The sequence below is a fragment of the Ischnura elegans genome, chromosome 8 (assembly GCF_921293095.1).
Source record: "Ischnura elegans chromosome 8, ioIscEleg1.1, whole genome shotgun sequence".
NCBI classification, from domain to species: Eukaryota; Metazoa; Arthropoda; class Insecta; order Odonata; family Coenagrionidae; genus Ischnura; species Ischnura elegans.
This window is the reverse complement of record NC_060253.1, coordinates 18,844,458-18,864,950: the sequence shown is the minus strand read 5'-3', so window position 1 is coordinate 18,864,950 and position 20,493 is coordinate 18,844,458. Positions and strand designations below refer to the sequence as shown.

The window sequence follows — 20,493 nt, the reverse complement described above, 5'->3', positions numbered from 1 at the left end:
CAAAAGTTATAAAATTTGCGATTATAGATTCCTCTCCGAGTGAAAAGTAGATGCACAAAATTAAAAAGGATTTGATTATGATCGATTGAACATCGATTTGTTTAACGCCGACGAGGCGCCAAATAAGGGACAAGTCGTCTCCCTACGCGCCGTTTTTTACCTTCTACCATCTTCCAATTTATATTATCAAAGATGAACGCCCTCCTAGCAGCACACGCGGGATGAATTTTGCTGCGTTCGAGGCGTGGTTTTATGGTCAAGGCGTGGTTTTATGGTCAGGGGTTCACGTAGAGGTCTCAAAATTTTCAAGCCTTATTTTTGATCGGTCCCACAACTTCTTTTCATTCGGCCAGATGGATTTGAAAAAAATCAATTTTTGCGATCCGCCCTAATGTTCGCCTATACATGAGCGGCTCGTCGCCTTCCCTGATACGCCTTGCCCAATAATAAAAGGTATCCCGCGACAAATGCAGTAGCCCAGCTACTTGGAAAGCTGTTTAGCGCCCGCCACCATGCCTTTTATCAGCCTGTGTAAGGCTGGACTCAACGGCGTGCTCCTTCGCTCTTCCCTAACTCAAAAGTTCAAGACTGGTTCAAAAGTTCTGAATTATCGATGAAATTGCTTGTGGAATACTTACTTTTCTATAATTCGCTGTTTCACGGTTCATATTTCCCGGGTTCTGTTCCCATGATTACTTCATAAGTATGGCAATCTTTCATTTACAAATTATAGTAATTCATGACATGGAGCATTACGCGCATTTGGGTGCCAAGAACTATATTTAAAGGTAATGTATGCTTCTTTTTCAGTTTTATGAATTTTTGGTTTTTAAATTTAGCGTACAATTAGAAATAAATAATGGTATTTTCTCTCATGAGAAGTTGCTATTTTTCATATACGTATTGTTAGAACTTAGTCATCGATATCGTGTTTTTTCTTCCGTTCTTTTACATTTTTCCCCATTGAGAGGTCTATCTGACCATAATTCCAAGTTCTAAGTTTTCTCTCCTCCACTATTCTTCCCGAGCAACGCCGGAAGCTAGTTTTTTCTAATAAAATAATCTAACAATAATTATTAATTTATAAATTATTAAGAAAACATTTTTATTAATTAAGAGAACTTCTTGATTTCAAACATACATACAATGTGTAATGCCATCAACTGCATTTTAAAAAGATAGATTAAGATAAAGGCGGCAAATAGATTTTTGCCCCCTTCCTCACAATACTCCTAATTCCGGCATTGGATCAGCGACTTTCCATATTAGGTGTCGTTTCTTGAGAAAATTTTGGGATTCTGGCCAGTAAGATTTTTGTAACCACAACTTAGCTGCACCGCAATGGCAAAGAATTCTAAATATAGGTACTGAGTGTGATTAATAAAGCCATTTTAATTGTTTTCTCATTAGCAGCTGCTTAGATGAAGATAATAATTAGTTTTCAAAGCGAAAGTTATCGTTGCCTGGTTATATCCATGGATTTGGTGTCATTTGACTCTTTACTCGAGGCCGAAGCCAAATCCTTAGATACGAGTGTCGATTGATGTGCCATTCCTATTTTGCGACTCTGGTGGTAACACGACAAGCTGCACAATGTAATACAATCACCACTAGAAGCTTCTACACATACAACAAGGAACACACTTGAGACTGCCATGTGCTTACCCAGTGATTTCCAAATTAATTTTTTTTCTTTCTCCTAAATAGACCTATGCACTTCTTCACAATGAACAAGGATCAGTTTACTTGCTCACAAAAATAATCACTTCCTTCATGTCATGGGCGTACCCAGCGAGGGGCAGGAGGGGGCAGCTGCCCTCCCCCCCTAGAAGCAAAAATCGCAAAAGTTTTTAAGAAAAATAATAGTTTTTCAAGCAAATATTTTTAAAAACTAATAAAGGGCTGTTACAGCTTCCTTAAAATGTCGATTTCATTCACCTTTTCCTTGCTTAAATACCTACTACACTACTACTACTTAATACCTGCTACACTCTTACCTACACCTTGACCAACCATGGCTCTCCCACCCCAGTTTTGACCCTGGGTACGCCTTTGCTTCATGTGATTGGAAATTGGGAGTATTTACTTCACAAGACGGAATAGGCAAAGCAATCCAAAATAAAATTCAACACTCTCCAGCCACAACATGGTTACCCAGTCACCGAACGAACTATATGCTGGGTAACTTCGCGCCGATTCGTAATTTTCTCCACCCCCAACTCAACTCTGAATAGCGTCATGCTGAAGGTCCACAGTTACGACCTCTTCCTATGGATAGTACAGCTCATTGAAGTCTGAAAGCGACGAGTTAATTTGTATTCCAAAATTTGCCCTCGTAATACTCTCAAATAGCCGGAAATTTTAAAAGCTATATGACCTTTATACCGGGGAAACATTATGAAGAACATTAATTTAAAAAATTACGTATTTATAAAATATATGTATCTGAGCTCGGGTTTAAATTTTTTAATGTTGTTACCTGACATAAAATGATAATCAGGAAAGAATCAATAATGATTTTCCTCTTATCCATAACGGAAGGAAATTCCTCCTAAGGAAGTGAAAAGGAAACAGTCAGCTGTATTTGAGGAAACTTTTTAGTTTACATTCAGCGGCTTACTGGAAATATTTTCTTGCTAAGATAATGTCAAGATTGGAGCAAATACTATAATTCACGGCACGGTCAAAAAACTCTATCGCACCTCTTCATTGAATAGAGAACATTGGATATTCAGCCAGAAAATGGAGATGTCGCAATGAATGGTCATTCATGTAATCGCAAGAACAAAATCTCTTCATAAATAGGTTATGGTAAAGAGCGACTCATTTTTTATTTGCTACATTTTGTTCCTTAACTAATTCTTTTGAAATTTTAACGGCAAACATCTATTTCGCATAAGATTATTCGCATAACAATTAATAGGCAAATCAACGTAGCCGTCTTAAAACCGCATTTATAATGCGAAATTCCCACGCATAATTAAGCTCTATTTCATTCCTAAACCTATAATGAGTATTTAAAGTCATTACAAAATGTAAGTAGGGACTTAATAAACAGTGTAAAATGCCAACTATCAAATATGTCGTTGACTTAGGAATAACATAGACTCCATGATAATGATGACATTTTTTAAAAATGTGCGCGTAAATTAAATTTTATCGTAAAACTTAAGGGAAAGCCTAAAATTCTGTTAGCTCAATCATTTGCTCAATGTCTCTGATGAAATACACACGCAGACGCCCAAAATTGCCCGATTTAGAACCACTGAGGCTGGGCGGCTCGATCATGGAAGAAGGAGGAGACTCCTTCGTCAATGGCTCGATATTCTGCCTTCACTCAGCTCTGCGGAACTTCCGAGGAACTTTTCCTTGCTATTAGCGAGGAAGAGCATTCCGTGACCCATCGCACAGCAGCTAATGTTAGGAGCCTTGAAGCGGGGCTGGACGACTTGGAAAAGGTAGTCAAAATTCACTCCACAGTCAACTGCATTAATGATTGTGCAAGATATGAGTTGAATTTCAATAAATAAATTAGCGCGTGGATTTCACCAGCCATGTAAACTCCTCTGGAACTCGTGATAGTTTTTTCGAAGTTTTAAGATCAGGAAAATGTTCACAGTGTGTGTGCAACATCAAATCATGCGTCACTAAGACTTGATCCGTGGAATCTTTGATAAGTTGCATGATACTCTACCCGCTATGCTACCGGAGCCATTGTGCTCTAAGGCAGTTTCAATGCCCAATATGTATTAATACAATTGTAGCGAGGAAAAAATAATATCCGTAATAACCGAGAATTTTAATCCTTTATGCTCCCTAAGGGGCATATAGGATTAAAATTCTTAAAATAAATTTTAAAGACAAGTAAATCCTGAACTGGCCGATTCCAGATGCCTACTGTCGGCGTCAAAATGATGTGCCGCTGTACTTGGCAAATTTATATCTGGACTTCAGTGCATGCCATAATTATGTATAATAAATCATTTTACAGGAAATTTTATTCTTAATTCTTGTTTATTTTTTGTTTTATGAAAAATTCAAAAATGTAGACGCGCCAGTGCAATAAATGACTCCGCGCACCATAAAATTAGCCGTTTTGTCAACTTCATGAACTTTGTAACTCAACCTAGGGAAAACTACTACGTCTACAAAATTCATCTTCTACAAAAAGTTGTCACAATTAATTTTAATTGATAAAATGGCTTTTGCGTATTTTTATATCGCATATTTTGTTGCAAAATAACAAAAATGTTTAAATACTATCTAGTCCTACAGTTTACCCCGAAAGAAAAAAATGAATTTAATAGAAACACCCCTTAATTTATTTGAAAAATTTCTATGATCCATAATCTATAACAATATTTATATTTGTGAATGTCAATAACTTCTATTAATGTCACGTTACCGAACGGGGCAGTGCCAGGCCAATGCTGGTTACCAGGAAGTAAAGTTAGCGCGCAAAATGTGGCAACGCAGCTTTCGTTCGCTCCGGCGTAATTTTTTAATGCCCATGCATAATCTATAATACATAAAAATAATTTATTTTCGGATCATAGAAAATTTTCGAATAAATTAAGGAGTTTTTCTGTCAATTTTATTTTCTCTTTCGAAGTAGTTTTCCCTAGGTTGAGTTATAAAGTTCATGAAGTTGACAAAACGGCTAATTTTATGGTGCGCGGAGTCGTTTATCGCACTCGCGTGTCAGCATTTTTAAACTTTTCATTAAATAAAAAATAAATTACAATTGAGAGTAAAATTTCCTGTAAAATGACGTAATATATATAATTATGGCATGCACTGAAGTCCAGATATAAATTTTCAAAGTACAACGGCACATCATTTTGACGCCGACAGTAAGAAATGATGTGAAAATGATGTCCATTAATTTTTTCCGTCCCTGATATAGATGCATCTCGTCCTCCCGGACCCCATATTGTAGAGGGGTAGCCAGGAATTTTGTCCGACGGGGGGGGGTCCAAAACCAAGAGGGAAATTTTTTTGAAAAATATGGCACTAATTAGAGGGATTTAAACTAACTTTAACGCTTTTGATAATCGAAAAAAAAAATTTTCAAAGAAATACTTTTTTAAATCATAATTTTTCATTTTTTTTGCTATATTTTCTGAAGCAAAGTAATTATGTTTTTCATTTTCGGGGGGGAGGAGGGGGGGTTCGGACTCTCAAGACCTCCCCCTGGCTACGCCACTGCATTTGTGCTCATTTCGATTGCACCCAACGCATCCTTTGCGTTATTTACTCATTGCTGTTTGTTACGTCACGTCATGCAACTCCTGCGGTTGGGCATCCTGCCAGGTAGGCACACCTTGACACTTTTGCATGGAAAGAAAACTCGAAGGACGGAGATACACACATAACAGTCTATGTTGTGGAGCGGGTTATAAATTGATACATGCGCATACATGAGGAAATCGATACATACCTATATAAAACGACACAATACCTGCGTTGTTCCTTTGCCTAAATTTTACTACTTACTAAAAATAACTACTGTGTGACCATAAATTTCAAGTTACCCACTTTAAGGGTAATATCCTCCACAAGCAATGCCGAGTGGCTTGCTAGTACATACATAAAAGACGATGAATGTTTGTCTGTCCGCTGTGAATTTCCATATGGCTGCATGGATTTCAACCACAGTTAGTGAGTATATGCAATTCATGCTCCCAAAGTGGCCCTACCACAACCCGCATTGCTACTTTTGGTTGGGCCTGGCGCGTTGTTTTCTCGTTAGCATTTGTTACGTCACATCATACAACTTCTGCGACTGGACATCCTGCCGGGTAGGCACAACTCTTTACATCTCAAAGGGAAAGCGTAGCTCAAAGGATTCTACACATAGTTATCAATCCTCTCGGTGCGAACCTTTTTCCTGGGGCATGCGTTCACACAACTTTTTCGGTCCATGTACGTACCATTACACGTAATGTTGTGGAGTGGGGTATAATCTGATCCACTGCGTGGTATACAGTTTTTCCCATATTTTACTGTTTCATATGTTTACCAATATCATACTTGCTTCGTTCCTATAACTAAAAAGCCTTCAATTTGACCTAAAATGGGGTGGTCTCCTATTATTTTTTTTGCCTCAATCGAAAGATTATTACTCCTGGCAGGGGCGGATCCAGGATTTTTTTCTGGGTGAGGCACAAGGATACCTCGTAATAAAAAACGAACGCAATGATAATGGGACTGTGTTAAAAATCTTGCATATTTTTTAGGGTCTGGGGGGGGGGGGCACGTGCCCCCGGGCCTTATTTCGTGCTTATAGGTTTTTAAATGATGATATCTAATTTCTCGATTAAATGAAAAGTGAAAATTTTACAAGTCCACGAAAACGCGACGGCTAAGTATGAATGCTGGGAAAATCCCGTGTGACGTCTGGCTGCTGCTGTGTGAAGCAACCTTGGGGCCAAGCTATGAACGTGGCTACGATGCAGGCTGCTTACTGCCCAGCATGGTGGTAGGGTTGAGTACCCTGCTAGCAGGTAGCGCTTGGCTTGAATAAGGATTATGTATTTATGCCCCATCAAATGAAGGAAACTTTCCGACCATAGGCAATTTTAATAAGTGATTATGAATAAATGTTTCCCTGAGCTCTGTGCCTCATGGATGCATTATTAAACTCAGACGATGCAAAACTCCTGTCTACTCGTATAGAAACTAGGTCCCCGTGACGTCACATCTACATCTACATAATACCCCGCATGCCGCCTAAAAGGCGTGTTGCAGGGGGTGTAAGGACACCAGCCGTTTACAGCTAAAAAAAATGAAGTGCCATAACGAGGTTGGGACTAGCGTTTATTAAAGTCCTTTATGGTTCGGGGGAAAAATGAATTCCCATATCTATCCGTTCGGGAAAACATCTCTCTTAATTTATCGCTTCTATTGGACCTGGAAATATAGTGTGGCTCTAATATTATGTTCTCTGTGTCGCTCTTAAAGATATCCATTCTCAAATTTTTCAAGCAATCTAAGCCTAGCGTGCAGCCTCCGAGTCTCCAATGGCTCCCACCCTAATTCGCTTAACATCTGGGTAACACTGTCTGTACGCCCGAGGCAGTTTTTGACGAAACGCGCAGCCTTCCTTTGTATTTTATTCAGTTTGCGGATTGAGTCTTTCTGCACGGGATCCCATACGCTCGCTGCATATTCAAGGGGCGGTCGGACGAGGGTGAAATAGCACCTTTCTTTTACTTTCTCATCCGAAAATCTTTCCACAATACACTTGACGAATCCTAATTTCTTCACGGCTATACCGCAAATATTCTTTATATGTGTTCCCCACGTGAGGTTCGAGGTTATCGTAACTCCTAGGTACTTCACTTCGTCTGTTGCCTTTATGTTAATACCATCCACCGCATAAACATGGTTAAAGTAGGACGAATTCCGCAAGAAATGTACCGCCATGCATTTGCTCAGATTAAGTTCAAGTCCCCACTCTTGGCTCCACAAATGAACGTTGTTTAATACAGATGATAGAATTTCATAGTCAGAGTGATCATTAATTTCGCGATAGATGGCAGCGTCGTCGGCAAATAAACGTATTTTACTGCTAATGTGGGAGCAGAGATCATTAATGTGTATGATGAACAACAGGGGGCCGATTACGCTTCCTTGTGGAACACCTGATGTAACTTTTACAACATCAGAGCTAATTCCGTCAAGAACTACTTTTTGTTTACGATATCTGAGAAAGTCGCGTATCCAGTTTACAGCTGTTTCGTTTAATCCGCATGACTGTAATTTGTATTAAAATTTGTTCTTAAAACTGACCATTAACATTCGTCTAAACTGGGATTTGTAAAACCAAATAATTTTTATATCATGAATACACTTATGGTGGGTAACGAATCGCAATCAATGCCTTTCGTTTTCTTTGATGAAGGAAACTACCGTATTCTAATTTCTGAATTTCCCTCTTATCTGGGTACTATCCTTCCCGAGCAATGCCGGGTGGTCTGCTAGTAAACTAATTAGTTACTAATTAATCAATTAATATAAGGGACGTTAGCCTATATTTATATTCAAGTTGGTATAACTTGAAATTCATTTCCTATGCAAAATACTCATCCTGAAGGTGAAAAAAGTAGAGCCATAGTTGGCTCTCTAAAACAGAATTTCCTCTGATATTATATACAATTTATTAGGTACAGAAGAAAATCATTGAAATAACTAGCCTGCAGAAGATGAGCTATAAAATTTGACTATTTATTTCAAGAACAGAATAATACGTACAATAGAAAAAATATTCAAAATATGAAGACTAAATCATTAAAAAGAAACCATTCTAGTCACCAGGTGAAAATTGTAGGGCTGTCAAAGCTAACCCTTTCGCTTTTTAATATTTACTCCCTGAATGACATTTGTTGAACTATTTTTATTGAACCCATATTTTATGTTTAAATTTATCCGATCATACAATTTTTATGTAGAGAATATAATTCGCTCAAAAATGGAATTTTTTAAAAATGTTTTAATTAGATTTTGACGCTATTCTGGCTCTTTAAAACTAGATAAAAGTTAATAAAAAATATTAATTTCCTAAGTGAAGATGCTATGAAAAGTGATGATTTCAGAGCTAGTCCAGTTTAATAATTTATTACGGTTCTCATATCTATTTAATGAACTTCTTCCTTGAAACTGCACAATAATAAAAAAAATGCCTCTAAAATAACCTTTTCGAAAATTCATTAAAAAAAAGCATAAGCTTCTCTTTTATCTTCTGATTCCTTTATTTTATTTTTATGTTATATTTTTACAGTGAATATTTTTGTGAATACGACAACTAAAGACAATGTAGAATTTAATGAACGCAAAAAAATGTTTCGTTCAAGTAACCTGAGTCATTTTTATAACACCTTTCTCATATCGACGCTTCACGATAAATGTGAGCGTTGTGGGGGGCCTCCTTAGCTCGGGGCCCTCGTATATTGCCAACAGCTGGCCTTGCCGGACCACACCTGGCACTGAAGCCTTCATGAAAACTAGATTGAATGTGCTGCCTTGGCAGAAAGGTAATCAGTCACTTCGCGATGAACAATTTTCTCAAAGGCTCAAGGTTATGCACATAGAATAGACAATGGGCGGAAATCAGCAGGGGAGGACGGCTTTCGGACTTTGTTGACGGGTCTCACGAACACGTTTTCCATTTTCTAGGAAAAACTGAGTTGGATACAGAATAGTTGAATGTTTCAAGCAGTTATGACGACAATTTTTCGAGGAATTTACGAATGAAGAAATTTGAAATTCCATCAACCCTAGATGAGTGGGTTAGTGAACGGGCCAGTGGCGTAGCGAGGGAATGAGGTCCAGGGGGTCCGGTTACCCCCCCCCCCTCATCCCCGAAATATATTTTTTAAATTCTTTCCTTCGTTAAAGTATAAACAAAAACAAAAGTGAAATTTGACATAAAGTAGGCATTATCTTTAGTTTACTGAATATATAACTCGGAAAATTCGCTTCACGGTGTAAAGTAGAAATTTATAAAGAATACTAAGCAGAAATCTTGGAAAAAAGGTTGCGACGGAGGAAATGAGAGCGATTTTTCGATCGCGATTCAAGGCTGAGCTACACGCCGCGGGACCCTGAGGCTCGGTAACCAAGGTCGATGTTTCAAGTTTTTTGGAACTTTATTCTTGAAAATCGTCATTTTAAGCGCGGAACCTAGTCTGCATTGACCTAAAACATATTACTGATGACATTAACGAGGATTATGGATCGACCGCTTTGACCATTTACACATTACTCGAGTGAAAATGCTATTGGATATTTGGATATACTCGAGTATTTCCTTACATTCTGATTGACGAGAGCGCAGAGTCGGATGGAGACGAGATTGATTCAGATGACGAAGACCTATAACTGTATTTACTCAGGTATGCATTATTTCCATTTCATTAGTCATTCATTTCAGATACAGAAATATGATTTTAAATTTTAATGAAAATAATCGAAAAATACTTGCATTAATTTCCGTGTAATACATTAATAAAATCCATGTCCTTAATATTATATAGATACCGCGCATCGATACATATTCTGTGATGTACCGATACATCACGCTAAAGTTGTTTAGGGTTATGTATCGAAATTTCTGAGTCATTGATAGTACTTGTATGAATATAATAAGCATCTAACATGCAGCGCTTTTAATATGAAAATTAGGGAATTTTTACTGTTTCCGCCATTTTATTTTAGAGAGGCATCTGATTTTTCTAGAGCAAAAATAATATTAGATTCGGATTAAGGAGGTAAAAATTATTACAAATCGAAGGCATCGTTGATCTACGTTGAATAATAACGGAGATATTAGTTTTGTCAAGCTTTTTTCGATTTCCGCCCACTGTGCGCCGTCTTTGCATCACGTATCTAGTAGGGTAGTTTCCTTCATCAAAGAAAGCAAAAGACATTGATTGCGATTCGCTAGCCACCATTAGTGTATTCATTATATACAAATTATTTGGTTTAGTGTAGACGAATGGCGATGGTCAATTTCAACCGCATTTGAAAAAGGCCAGTTTGGCGCCCATGTGATGCCACTCCAAGTGACGTCACAGGGACCTAGTTTCTGTACGAGTAGAAAGGGATTTTACATCGTCTGAGATTACCAATGTATGCATGAGGCACAGAGCTCAGGGAAACATCTGTTAATAATCACTTATTAAAACTGCCTATGGTCGGAAATTTTCCTTCGTTTGATAAGGTATTAATAATCCTTATTTAAGCCAAGCGCTACCTGCTAGCAGGGTACTCTGCTACCTGCTAGCAGCCTGCATCTCAGCGGCGCACACAGCCCTGGCCCGGGGGAAGAGTGGACAGGATTGTTGTCCAATCCGGGCCAGGTAAAATAAATAACAAGTCAAGTCAAGTCGCCCCAAGGTCACCTCACTTTGCGACAGCGGGAACCAGAATGACGTCACACGGGATTTTCCCATTATTCATACTAAGCCGTCGCGTTTTCGCGCGATTGAAAATTTTCACTTTTCATTTAATCGGAAAAAATAGATATCGTAATTTGAAAATCTAAAAGTGTGAAAATCGTACTCCAGGAGTAATAATCTTTCGATTTAGGCAATAAAAAAATAATAGGAAACCACCCTATTGTAAACTATTTTATTTTATGGTGCTAGAGTTCGAAACTTACAAAAAATTCATCTTATCTCTGGCCTTTTTTCTTTGTGTCTGGGGTTTCAATCAGTCTGATTCGAAGGAGTGATTGGTAGGATTTGGTCGGAAACTTTGCGGTCTCTCCCATGACTCCTGCCGCTTCCTTTTCCCTGCGGCGGCAGCGATTTCCTACTCGCTACTTGAGCAGTTTTAGCTCGATATTGAGTCTTACGAAAAATATTCTTCTAAATTCCTCGTGAAGGAACTTCCGCAGAACGTACGCCGACATTTACGCCGAAATTGGTGCAAAGTCCGGCTTTTATATCCTCTCAGGGCCGGAGCTGTAACTTTTGTCAGGGGTGGCCAAGATTAGTTTTCCTGATCCTTCCTCGCTCCATACGTACGCCACCACTAAAATATAATACATCCGTCAGCTATTTTTTTCAGATGCCGTAGTTGAAATTACACATTGTATATTTGCTATTTAGAATTTTTATAAATATTTTTAAATAAGTCACAAATTAATAATTCTAATTAAATAATTCAAAAATAAACAATATTCCTCAAAGCATAGTGGACTATAATCCACTATGCTTTTATGAATATCTTATCAGAGCTTCCGAGAGACGGAAACGGAATGCTCGATTCCGAAATCACGGAAACGAGGAGACTTAGTAAATGGATAGTCTTCCTGGTCAGATAATAAGAATATCGGTGTCGGAATGTACACCAATTCCGTAGTGAATAACAGCATACGTTCAGCGTTCGAAAGTTCAAGTACCAGGAATTCACTCGAATACCTCGCTTAAGAATTACGTTTTGTTCTGTGCGGTAGCAATTTTTAAGCGGAATTTTTGGGGTCCTAATAACGAACTACTGGATATAGAGCCCTAGTACCTTATGTTTAATAACCTTGTTATTATCAACGCTGGAAAATCGTTTGAAATTCCACTATGCTTAAAAAAATGTTATTCATTCTTATAGAAGTGTAAATCATTGAAAATCAAAAGCAATATTTTGTTAAAAAAATACTGGTAACGCAATAATTTAAATCGAAACTTGAAGCTTGGACGTTGTGGAAGGGATTATATTATCGATATTATCCTCCATATTATCGATAACGGACACTTTGTTACTTCCATTAAATATTTTTTTTCTATGACCGGTTCCGGCTATTACACCATTATCGAATATATATTTGATGTATTTGATAATTGTGTAATAGCCGAAATCGTTCATATTAAAAAAATGTATAATAATTTTTTGGAATTAACAAAAGTGTCTGTTATTGATAACACGCAATAAGTTGACCGTTGGGTCGTGCTAACACATGGTTAGAGGGTCTAGTCCAGAGGCCGGGGTAAAGGTTGGGCCCCCGTTTATTTAGGTCTCAAATCGAAGGGACCAGGATCTCAGGGTAACTCCTACCCAAACAAGATCTCCCTGCAGAGAGGCATAAAATATTCTAATGCTGCTCGCAGCACGCAAAACGTTGTCCTCTCGTAGGCGCCGCCGGTAGGAAATGGTGAAGTGCACGCCTATTGACCGAAATTTCTTTCTATAGTCGTGCTTTCTTTGTAGTTTGCATACTTCCAAGCGAGGACTGTCAATTTCAGACGCTCCTGTATTTGTGAGTTGACTTTTTTCACAAAAATTGTGCGAGTAAAATCATAGGCGGATGTAGGGGGCACGTGCCCCACCCCCCCAGACCCTTAAAAAATATGCAAAATTTTTAATACGGTCCCATTATCATTGCGCTCGTTTTGTATTACGAGGTATCCTTGTGTCACCCCCCAGAACGAAATCTTGGGTACGGCCTTGCTTGTGCCCCCCAGAAAGAAATCCTGGATCCGCCGCCCACCACACACGTTCGAACTGCACACGTCAATACCTAGGCTACTAATAGTCAAGCATTCTCTGAGCTTTGATCTCCGGCTGTGGCGTTGTGCGTACGATTTGAACTGCTTGGCTCATCATAAGCTCAACAGTCCATTCCACCTTGTCTGGTATAGTCCTCAAAGGGCATAGCCGGATAAGAAGGTGAAAAGTCCGGGATTTTTATTAATCTATATTCTTACATTCCGGCAGTTTTCGGAGGCCCATAAGCCATTTTCGGCACCAGTATCCATAAACTTCTGTCCCTGTGGAGGGCACTTTAATCGGTAGAATACTACAATAAATAAAAAGTGGTGTTATGGAGGGCCAGAGCATATACCCAAATGGCCGAAATCGCTTATTTTTAATCGCCTATTTCGCGATGTTCCACCACCTAAAAGTTATATTTTCAATACGCCAGCCGAAATCCATTCATCCCAATCGGTTGGTATTCCATCGTGATAGAATTGTAAAAAGTGCTATTACGCTATCGATAAATGTCTAACAGTAGTGTGAAAATTGTCAGTGGCGTGTTAACCTCCGTTGTTCACCGTAGATATGACATTTCACGATCAAACTATTAGAATAAAAACTGTGTGTGAAGTGTGTTATTCCATTATTTCAACGAATAGTAGTACCTGTATCACTTTCGTGGGCTAATTTAAGGCTGTAAATCAGTGAATAAGTATTTGTTTTCATCATAACGAGCACTGTTATTGTAAGTTGTACGTGATGAATATAAGAATGTGACAGTGACTTCCAGTTTTTGATAGGAGTATTTGCCTATTTCCCACTATATGTTTATAGTACATGCTAGTATATTGTTTATGTATTTACCTATATTATTGAAATAGGTTGTAGTTTGTGTGTGTCTTGGCAGCGGAACCGATTCGCGATCTCACATGTGGATTGTGTGCAGACTGTTTTGCTGTGAATTCTTACCCTAGGACGGATAGGACTATCTTATCCGCTAATACGGCGTTGCCAAATTCAACAGCATAGCTTGCGATCGTTATACTCCATTATTACAAGTTTCTTTTACATCTCGATTTACCGCTGACTTATAGCCATAATTTGTCTTAACTAATTCCATCAGGGCCGTGGCATCAATTTTTCGTGTCTAAAAAAAGGCTCGTGTTAACACCCCCTGCCACACACCTTTTAGGCGGCTTGCGGGGTATTATGTAGATGTAGATGAATTTCAGGTGTACCATTCGAACGAGTGGCAACGTTATCATCCATTTTTATGATAACTAAGATATACGAAGTGAAGCGCTTGTACTCCATCATCCCGATGTCGCATTATTAATATCCCAAGTAATAATCGTGGCACAATAGCAATAGGAAAACTTGCCCAAGAATAACAGACCAAAATAAAGCGACGATGAGCGGCTAAATATTCCCTGAAAACACATTTTACAGCATGCGCTTAGTTATTTCCCATCTCCCTATGGTTGTTTAGGCAACTATGACGTCACACCTGGCCTCGGCAACGCTCGGGTGTCTTCGCTTAGTGGTCGGCTCAGAGTAATTTTTATCGATTTTAAATGCAATTTTTTTTATTTCTTTTGATGATGAATGGAGAAACTTTAGGTATTTTTGAGAGCTAATGTATCCACTTTACTTATTCAAAATAGTTTTTAGAGCAATCGACGACCCATGCAAGATCCCCATTGCCCTCCTAAACAATATTGTGGACTACATAATCCTAAATAAGTTTAATTGTATCCTTAAAGTACAGAAGAAGTAATGACGGCTCAGGGGAGCCCTGCGAGGGTACAACACACCGGGGCCGGAACCCAGCAATCGTGCTGATACGCCCGATCACACGGGGAGGGTGGGAGAGGAAGGATAAAGGAAAGAGGCGCCGCCGCGATAGGAGCCCGGCGACGCCTCTGGGGTAGCGAAAGGGTTGGAAGGGATGGAAAGGGGAAAAACACCTAATCGCTATAGAAGCGAAAAGGGCCAAACTAAATAGCGAAACCAGCCGTCAGCCATTACTGTGCCAGCGATTTTAGAGGATTATATTATGAAGAAGTATAATCCAACGATCAAATCGCTAGATCGCAAAAGGTTACATTAATTAAGCAAAAGTTTAGACCACAGCGATTTTTGGCAAGTTTTTTTTTCGATTTCAGCCCACTGTGCGGCGGTAGCGTAGAGTTTTCGGAGATTGCCGTGCTTGAATGTTGTGTGGAGTGCATTGCAAGCACACCATTCCGTCCGTCGGATGGGACGTTCAGCCGTGGTCCCCTCGGTGCCTTTCGTTAAGAGGAGGGTAATTCCGACGCCGGGTTTCTCTCCTCCCCTCCTTCCATAACCTGCGTCCATGGCGGAAATAAGCTCAGCTGTCTGTCGCCTCTTAATTTCGTCGAATCTAAAAAATTTCATTGATTTGGCAATATCTCATTTAATGTAAAATAACAAAGTTATATGCTAAATACTCAAGATATGGCCACCGTATCGGTTTGTCGTTTTGTTTTTATTTACAGTTTGATTTTTAATTTTAGCCGCTAATTTTAATTTTTTTGAGTGGACTGTAAATTGTCATTCTTGCTGTGTTTCGACCGTTTTCTTCAAAATAAAAATGAAATAAAATATAAATAAATGCACCAAACATATTCATATCCAACCCATCACTTGGTTCAAACCAATATAGAAACAACTTTTTCACAGCATGCCCGCGTTTTCACGCTGCGCGCACGGGGGGATGAGGTAAGTCACGTGGTTTGCGGCTTCCAGTCTTTGTCGCAAGACCCAACATATCTTCTTACTCTCGTCAAAGAACTCACCAGAGGAGTGTATGAGCTCCCTCCTACCCAACTTGTGCTGTGTTTGTTCACAGCCTCGGCGAAACAGGAACGAACTCATTTTTCGAAGCTAACACATAGCGTCTTCCAGAGATGCATTTAGTTTAGTGACTGTCCAGGGGCAACGGAAAGAAAAGTAATTCGATTTTTGAAGACCTCTCCTTCGTCTCACAAGGATGAGCCTTCGATGAAAGCGGTTGGAGATCCATTGCACATCCAGGAATGCGATATTATCTTCGCACCGACCGTCTGTGTACGGACGCCTTTTCTCATCGAGTGTCAAGCAACAATCGATCGAATTGAAATCAAGGGGATATCCTAGGCATTCCTGTTGCAGGTGGGTGAAAGTGAATAGTTGAAAGTGTTTCGATATAAAAACCAAGAGGACTACATATGGGAGACCCAATTCCATCCCATAGATGGCAGATTTATGTTGCCACTTCGGTCGCATTTTCATTGGCTTTCGAAAATGTCCGCGGCGCGGTGATCAGTGAAATGAGATCCACTATTTTCCAATATCTTGCAGTAAAGTATTCGTAATTGCGAGGGATAGTACTGAAAAGTTATTTCTTTGATATATCACATCATCATGTTTATAAATTTCGGTTAACTCTCCCAATAATAACTTATTTCCCTATGAAAATCGGATCACTTCGTTCGTCAGCGACGCGAGTGGCGACTTTTGTAAACCCATTTAAATGCACGGTGGGGCACATCACATTAAGAGATCGATTTGTGAATCCTCTTAATTAGTAACAGACGTGATAAAAACGGTGCAGTAATGCTATGGGACGCATGATTTTATGCGGAGTAGAAGGGCACTGAGCGTTTCTCGGCCTTCCGATCGGGTTAAAAACCGCCCTGAAGACGATGGGCTACGCGCTCTTCGAAAAGTTGGCGACGATGCACAGTGGGCGGAAATCGGAAAAAGCCGGACAAAATTACAAAATGGCTTTTTTTGAGTTATAAACTTGAAACTTCGCAGTTATACTAAACACTGATTGAAATTTATTGATATGTACTTCATTTGACATAGATCCTACCCGTTAGTGAGATACAGAGGCTCAAACGTGAGCAAATTTCCATAAAAACGCCCGTCTTCAATTTTCTCTGAAAATCTTCCAAAGTAAGTGAATGGTGAAGTTATGGGTGGATTCTTGCCGAATAAAAAACCACATAATCTGTTAGCATGGTGTTTTTTCTTTAATTTTCCGTAATCTTAAAGAATACAGCCCATAAATTCTTACCGTGCAGTAACAAAATGGCGGATACTGTTTTTCGACGAAGTTTTACATTTAGGTAGAGTTTCAAATAGGTTTTCGGCAAGGTCGCGCAGAGTAACTTATATGAGAGCATTGTTTGAAGACTTCTTGAGGTCTTTATGCAGTTTTCTTTGAAATAAGTTTGCGTCGCCGGAAATTACATTGATTTTTCGATCGCGCGGCAGGGTTCTTCTCCGCGCGTCGGGAGTTGGATTAGCCGCGCCGCGGTAAGGTTATTGAAGCTGTATGGGTTTTAACGCTCAACATTCACCGTTTTTATGTTTTGCTTCAAGACACCGATTCTCAAATGGTCTATGGTGAAGACAGTGGAGGTTTTTCATGCGATGTACTTGCACGTTTCATCGAAGTTCATTTCGTTATCTTTGGATACGATCGAAGACCATGCTTCTATTAAAAGCGTTCAAACCTCGACAAAGTGAGTTGTTTTCCTGGGACTCATACAAAAAGACCTACCAGAAAGATACCAGCTGAGACCCTTATACCTTCTTCAATCACCGATCCCTGACCCTCAGGATTCTAATTTCGAAAACGGTCGTTTTATGACACCCTGGAGCGGAGCCCTTGGCCGTCTTAACGGAGGTATTTCCATGGGAACGAAAAAATGAACGATTTTTGTGTCGCTTCAAAAATTGGCTCGCTGAATCCATAACATTTCCGGAATATGCTTTGCATTACTTTCTCAATACTTCTACGGGAGTTGGTATTTTTGTAAAAATCTATTTCTTTCAAATTTATTGAATAAATACTATTCCACATTTAGCTTTACGTTACAAAATTCATACTTTATTCATACGTACCGACGGATCAATATTGGCATGGCGTGAATATATTATTCTGCGTCATCGTTGCGCTTGATAAAGGAAACTTACCCATGCGGGACTCGAACCCGACACTTCTTTGACAGGCGAGCATTTTACCCCGCCGCCACCCAAGTCGGAAAATTGAACAAATAACGAACTGCAAAAAGCGTCATTAAATCTAATGTTTTACTCTTGAGATGAAGAGAATAATGTTCAAGAAGATGGCTAATAATGCAGTGTTCAGTGACTTAACATTACTAATCATGAACATAGATTACTGATGGCAAGTAAATAATCAAAATTTTATGGACGAAAATTATGGATCGCGTGACAATCTCATGTTCTGCACCTACAGTAAGCACTAGAAAGTTGTTGAAGCAGATACGATGAATACAGGGTAGTTTAGGTAGACAATTCCACGGGAACTTAGATTTTAAAAACGTGTATCATACCCTCAGTTCTACTTTAACTGTGGTGAAGGAAAGTTAAGTTCTCTTGAGTGCGCAGAATTTCTGAAAGTGATTTTAATTTGCTTGTGGAGCGTAGAAATTTCAAACTTCCACTTGCCTGTAAGTACGTTTTTGAATAAATCCCCGAACATCTTTTTCAAAATAGTTATTTTTATTTATATTATCAATTTTAGCTGAAAATTTTCTTAGCATTCCTTTCCTAACTAAAATAAATTAAAATTTAAATTATTAAATGCCACTGTTTAAATTCCAATCGATACGACATATCCAATATGCATTCAGAAAATCATATGTGGCAGTGCAGCGTACACAAACCAACAGAATATTTATCGATATTAGGTGAACGATATTTTACATCTCCTAAGTTATTCATACCCGACGCTATTGCACCGCAGATTTAGAACCCCATGATTCAGCTGTCCTTCAGTGTGTTGCAAACTGAAAACTATCGTTTTTCTTAATTTCGAAATGACTATACTTCCCTGCAGGATAATAAATTATATGGGTTTTAAGATTAAGAAAAAAATAGGAAAATAAGGTAAGCAATGTAAGCATTACTTTTCCGTTGATTATGGTCAGTAGTAAACAGAACTTGATCGTGTAAAATCCAGAGTTGAAATCATTAAGGCCATCCACCTGCATTTCGATATAGGTAATATCTTTCTGATTTTGTAACTTCTTTTGTCTCTTTTTTGCACCTAAAGCGGATGGGATGACAAAATCGTGTCGACGTCGGCAGTGGATTTTCCCAGATAGTGTCAACTAAAATTGTAGAGCCTATATGTGAGAAGTGCCTCCGATGCAATTTAAATTCTTTATCAAAAGTTTAGAGATAAATGTAATTAACCAAGAGAAAGTGGAAACTTAAGCCGTTACCTGTGGCGCCTTTGTTACCTGCTGCTTTTTAATCAAACTAAGAGATACAAGGGAACTCATGACTAGGAATTTATCTGAAGCATCCACTTGTTGCCACATTTGCTTATATTGAGAGTGGCCCGAACTTCCATCAAAACCGTACTTTGAGATGAATCTGTAGTTCACCACACATTTTAATTCTTGAGAGGTGGAAGTGGTGGCTAAGCAGGCTATTGTTCCCAATATGGTGTGGTTCAGTGGTGCTTGAAGGTTTACTTCGCACATGGTCTCAGTTATTTTAATTCCTTCGTTATAAGCTGCCTTTTTTTGCTATCGCTATGCTATCATAACTGGGATACAATTCGTGTCCATGGCTCAGAAGTGTCCTACGAAAAGACCGATGTTGACGCTTGGTCAAATCAGAGGCAATCATCAATGACAGTGCCTCTTCCACTGTCATCTCAGGGTGGACCTTTTCACTCGTCCTCCACTTTGAAAGAACTCTCTTAGCCCGAGTAGGGGTCGTAGTTGTTATTTCTGCAATTAGGTGAGCTGCTGCAGTGTCTCCCCTCTCTCTCAAACTCACAGATGCCGCGAGAGCAGGCTCAGCAGTAGTAGCAGTAGTTTTTAAAGTTTGAATTTTCTTCTGCGTGATAAAACACATTAGTTGCGACATTTTTTTGGTCGCCCTGGAATGCCTGGCAAATATAATATGAATTTTGTAGCATGAAGCTAAAGGGGGAATTTTACTTAGTCAATCAATTTGAGAGGAATAGATTTTTACAAAAATACAATACTCAACCGGCTGTCGTTGAAGTATCGGGAAAGTGATGCATAACAAATTCTGGAAATGTTATAGAGTCAGCGAGCCAACTTTTGTATCGACACAAAAATCATTCATTATTTCGAGAACTCTATACCCATTTCTTAAGGTATGGCCATAGGATGCGTTTTGTCAGGAAGTCATTGAGAAATTTCAGAGCATCAGGGCCTTGTCTTAAATTCAGCCTCCGCGATAAATAATGGAGCAAATATGTTTTACCGAGTGAATGATTTTTTTTACCAATTCCAATATTATTTTGTAGATATCAAGTCATGTAATAATGTGAGGTGGCATTTTCTATGGAATGGCGGATGGAGCCTATGTAAAATTTAGAAATAATAAATTTGTCGAACCTATGGTTATCCAATGCCCTAATGCGTACACGGGGAGGAACGTATGTAAAAACGTGTAAAGACATGGTAATCTGTATGTCAAAGTAGAACTGAGGGT

At 38.9% G+C, this 20,493-nt stretch overlaps 1 protein-coding gene across 1 annotated transcript in view; it reads left to right on the top strand.

Moving 5' to 3' along the window:
* Positions 1-15,811: 15,811 nt before the first annotated feature.
* LOC124163790 (integrin alpha-PS3-like) overlaps positions 15,812-20,493 on the top strand; it is a 31,508-nt gene continuing 26,826 nt past the window's right edge. The window contains exon 1 of the mRNA XM_046540882.1: positions 15,812-16,149. The gene's annotated coding sequence lies outside the window, so the exon portion shown is untranslated. The remainder of the gene's footprint in view (positions 16,150-20,493) is intronic.